We start from the raw sequence: 4945 nt of genomic DNA on the forward strand, positions 1-4945 counted from the left end.
GGCCGGGCCTTCAGGCCCCCTGGGAGCCACAGGACTCAGAGGCTGGGGGGGGGGCGGGGGGAGAAGGGGGGCAGCGGAGCTCAGCAGCCTGCTGGCAGGCAGCCACGCTCCCAGGACGCTGATTTACAGGGTTTATCGAGGCCGAGGACTGTGATAAAGTTTATGGAAATGCAGGCGGCTCCGCCCAGCAGAGGCCCAAGCAGAGCCTGCTGCCTCTTTCCCACGCTGATTAGAATCAGGCCTGGCTGGAGAAGCCTCAGTTACATCTGGGGTGCTCCAAGAACAGCGTCTCTTCTTTCCTTCCTCCCTCCTTTCCTCCTTTTTTCCCTTCCTCCCTCCTTCCCTCCCTTCCTTCTTCCTCCTTCCCTCCCTCCCTTCCTCCTTTTTTCCCTTCTTCCCTCCTTCTTTCCCTTCTTTCTTCCCTTTCTGTCTCTTCCTTTCTCCCTTCCTCCTCCCTCTGTCCCTCTCTTCCTTCTTCTCTTTCTCCCCCCTCCCTTCTCTCCCCCCACTCCTCCCCTGCCCTCCAGTCAGTGCTGGGAAGTGACCACCCCCCAAGTTACTTTCAGGTATATTTGCAATCTGAGCCTGAGCCTACTGAGGCAGTGGAGGAATCCCCCAAACAGGGTGGCCTTGGGGCCCTTGGAGGCTTCAGGGGGGGGGGCTGTCCTCCAGCCTCCTCCCTGCCCTGTCTCCTCCTGTGGGGTATCGGGGGTAGGTCCTGCAGACAGGATGCTCTGGGGGGGGTCTGGTCCAGGCTGCTTGGGGCGGGGGGTCTGGTCCAGGCTGCTCGGGGCGGGGGGTCTGGTCCAAACTGCTGTGGGGGGACTCTGGTGCAGACCCCCCGGACTCCTCAGCACCTCCTCCCCTCAGCCAGGGCTGTGTGCGGGACAGAGCCAGCCTCGGCTCCCTCCTCCTTAGGGCTGTGAGTGGGAGAGATCAAAGGCAGGCTGTGTAAACAAAGGGGTCATTGGGAGTCGCTGCCCCAGGGGTAAAGGGCCAGAAAAGTCTGGAGTCTCTCAAGTTCCCGGTCCTGAGGACAGTGGGGGCCGAGAAGATGGATGCCGGAGAAACTGGGTGGGCGGGGGAGGGGGGAGCACGCTGGGGGCTGCCCTGTGGGGGGAGGGTAGGGAGGAGAGGCCTTGGACCCCCATTCCCTGTGGGCCCGCGGGCCCTGAGCTCTCCAGGGCAGATTCATCCCCGAGGAGCTGAGGGGTGACGTTGGGCAGCCCCCGGGGTCAGGGCAGTGATTCGCGCTGGCCCCACTTCCCTGCCTCCGGGAAGGAGACCTAAGAAGCTCCCCTGGAGCAGGAGGCCTTACACCAGCCTGGATTCTAGGTGGTCTTGGGGGGGGAGGAGAGGCAGCAGGAATAGGGCGGGCCCTGGGGTGCGGGTGCTGGGCCGGCTCCCAGCCACAATGAGGACCCCGACAAAGGTGTGTGTGACCCGCCCTCGGGGGAAGGAGAGGAATCAGAAGGGGCAAGTGGATGCAGGGAAGCTGTGGGCCCCCGCTGAAGGCCCTGCGGGATGCTGGGACCAGTGGGATGCTGGCCAGCTCTTCCCTGGCCTCTTAGGGAGTCAGTGCGAGCAGAGGGAGCCACAGTTAGGGCAGAGACATTTTCGGGGGGGGCTCCCCCTCACTTGATTCTCCCACCACCCTTCCAGATGGGTGGAAGTGGGGTCTCTTCCCATTTTACTGATGAAGTGCTTGAGGCTCCGGCTGTAATAGGACCTGTTTGGGGTCCCAGCCACCCCAGACCCCTCTCCTAGGGTCCTTTCTCCTTCACGTGCCCAAGGAGGGAGAATTTTGTGAAGGCCGGGGTCGGCCTCTTGAGAGCCAGCAGGGAGTCCGTCCCTGGGGAGCCTCAGACCTGCTGGCTCTGGGAAGGGAGAAGTTACCGGCCTGGAGGCAAGGCTGGAGGAGCCGTCTCTCAAGGTTCCCTGTTCTTGGGGCTCCTTCCCTCTCCCATGTTCCTCTGTCAAAGATCGCTGGCCCATCTGAGCAAGTCCTGGGGCTCCATTTCTCCAAGGGAAAGGGACCAGGAGGGGGTCCCCAAGATGCCCACCGCAGGGGGGGAGAAGGGCTCCAGGAGGGAGGAGGCCCAGTGGGGGGTGAGGGGAGAGGAAGCAAGAGGAGCCGGAGGCAGGACGACTGGCCATAGGGAGACTTCTGCTTGTTTTCGGGCTGCCCGAGATTCCCCCACAAAGATTCTCTTCCCTCGGACATGACACGAGCGTGGCCCGAGTGGCTGTGGGGGGAGGCCGGTGGCCTCCATTTGGAGAATGGGGCCTTTACATTTATGGGGTGGCTGGGACCCACGTGGAGGCTTGTGAAACAGTTGCATAAAAACCTGCCGAGAGAAGCCGGGCTCCCCTCTGGGCTGCGGGGGGTGGGGAACACCTGCTTGGAGATGTGCCGGCCTCCCCTCCCTCTGCCAGCCTTCCTGGCACACTCTGCCCCTGCCTCCTGGCCCTGGACAGACCAGGCCCCGGGGGAGGCTGCAGGAGGAGGTGCCCCCCCCCCCCATGGAGGAATTGTAAGGGGCTGCATTCACCTTTGGGGCCTGCGCTGGCCTGAAGGCCCACGGGGAGGCTTTTCAGCTCTGGTCTCCGAGTCCTTGACCTTCACCATCGGTTTGGTTTCTGTCTGAGCCTGGGCTGTGGCCGTTCTCACTGTTGCCGCCGCTGCGTATTTCATTTTCTTGGTTCCGTTCCCCTCTTCCCGCCCCGTCCGTAGCGTTCTCTCCGGCTTTTCTGTACCCGGGCACCGCTTCCTCCGGCCCAGCAGCACCCGCGGCACCCCCGGGCCAGGGCTTGTTCTGCCTCCGCTCGGTGCTTCTAATTCTCAGTTACCACCAAAAGCGCTGCCCCGGACTCCTCACTTAGTCGGAAGTCTGTGGGGCCTCTTTCACCCATGACTTCCTAGGGCTGGAAACCCTGTAATGGAGCCTCCGGTTCACAGGACGTGACATTTTGGCCACTTTCTTTGCATGATTCCAGATCATTTGCTTTCCCCACTACACCGACAACGCACCGTGTGTCTCCAACACTGACGGCTGCCATTTCCCCACGAGGTTCTCCTTTCAAGAACTGTCGCTCGTGTCCTGTGCCCATTTATCTGTGCCCAAGGGATGTGCTCAGTTGTTGCTGGCTGGGTCTGAGCTCGAGCTCAGGAGGCCCCAAAGACTCCAACAAGCTCAGGGGAAGGAGTTACCTCAGCGTCTGCTTGTTAAACCTGGGCCTGCTCCCTCAGGGCTGCTCGGTGAGAGGCGGGTCCCTGCGCAGGGATAAGTCTCATGAGTGGCCCAGGGGCTGCTCGGGCTTCCTTCTGGGCCTCTCTTCCAGCCCCCTTCCCCGGCACTGCCCCCGGCCGGCTGGAGGGGGACGTTCCTTACGCTAGGAACTGCCTCAAAGCAATGGCCAACTGCCCAGGTGGGTGATGGGCAGGGGCAAAACCTGGATGCCTCATTATTGGGTGTGATGGAGACAGAGCTGTCCGTGCCCACATGCGTGCTGGCCAGGGCTGCATGTCCCTACATATGTGCTGGGCAGGGCCGTACGTGTTCACATATGTGCTGGGCAGGGTCATACGGCCCTACATGCGTGCTCGGCAGGGCCCTCTGTGCCCACACACGTGCTGGGCAGGATTCATCTGGGGGCCTTCCTGATCCAAGATTTCCGGATTCTCCCAAGGAGAATGACCAGATGCTTGTGGCTGAGCTCGGGCTGTCCCAACATCAGGGACGGGACTTGGGAGCCCCTTCCCCCCCCCCCCCCAACTGCTCCTTTCCTGCTGTTCCCTGCCTGGAAAAGAAAGACTTTGGGCCTTTCTGAAGCCTTGGATTTGAGACTTTGGATGTGGAAATGGAGCCACCCCCTTTCTCCCATTCCTTTCATGCTGCATCTGCCCTCAAGGGTAGGGAAAGGCCGAGGAGGGGCCAGCCTTGGTCCCCTGAGCCTCAGAGAGCAGAACCAAAGGTGTTTGGGGCCCCAGGGGGCAGCTCTGGCTGGAGGTCAGTGGGACCTTCCTCACCACGGTGCCCCTTCCCCCCAAGGGCTGGGGGGGGGGGGAGCCCAGACGCTCTGAGACTCTGGCGTTCTGGGATTTCCATTTTCCGTCTGGCTACTTCGGGCCCCTCCTTTGCTGGCCAGTCTCAGCCCGTCTATATATAGCAGCCTCCTGGAGGCCGGCCGGATGGCTCTCCCCCCAGAGTTGACTGTGTCTGAGTCATTCGTCTGGACCGACCGGGCTGACCGCTTGTATGGCATCACATGGAACTCAATGGGGGGCCCAGTCTTGTGTGCCCCTCTACCGCAGGCCCCGCTCCCCCCGCACCCCTGGAAGTTCTCGGCTGGGGCAGATCTCGAAGGAGAAAGCCCCCAGAAAAGCCGCCCTTGGGCCCCCCTCCCAGTGGGACACAGCCTCGGGCCCTGCCCCCCTTACCTGCCACCCCCCTCCCTGGTTACGGCCCCCAGAGCCACTAATGCAGAGCTATTAAAAGCTCTGTGCGGGCCAGCTCTCTGGGAGGCTCCCCTCCTCCTTGGGACCCGGCCCTCAGCGCCCCCAGGGCCCGCAGAGGGACAAAAGGGGGGCCGAGCGGCCACGGCGTCCCGGGCGGCCGCCGGGTTACCATGGTTAGCTCCCCAGCGCCGCGGCGACCCCCGCGGCTTCCCTTATGAGCCAGTGTCCCGGAATGTCTCTTTATTAGGTGTGCACAGAGCCCGGGCTGTCCGAGTGCCAGTGCCCCCACACTGAGGACTTTATTAGTTTTTTAATTTTCTGTCTGGGTGCTCTCGCGGCATCAAACTTTCCACAGAGGGCAGGATTTATTAAGCCAGCGGCCTCATTGGAGCCTTTCTGCCTCCCCTTTTTCTTTCTTCATAACGCGGGCAATTTCTGGACATCCTACGTGGGGCCTTCAAAATAAAGATACTTTGTCTTTCCGAT

The 4945-nt window shown here is 62.0% G+C and overlaps 1 long non-coding RNA gene across 1 annotated transcript; it reads right to left on the reverse strand.

Annotated features, from left to right (window-relative positions):
• Positions 1–477: 477 nt before the first annotated feature.
• On the reverse strand, positions 478–4649 carry LOC116422170. The gene is made up of 3 exons (XR_004232713.1): positions 4442–4649; positions 2553–3274; positions 478–920 (listed from the first exon to the last, which is right to left on the reverse strand). It is a non-coding gene; the product is annotated as an uncharacterized LOC116422170 (long non-coding RNA).
• Between the last annotated feature and the right edge of the window lie 296 nt (positions 4650–4945).

The sequence above is a fragment of the Sarcophilus harrisii genome, chromosome 3, assembly GCF_902635505.1.
Source record: "Sarcophilus harrisii chromosome 3, mSarHar1.11, whole genome shotgun sequence".
Taxonomy (NCBI): domain Eukaryota; kingdom Metazoa; phylum Chordata; class Mammalia; order Dasyuromorphia; family Dasyuridae; genus Sarcophilus; species Sarcophilus harrisii.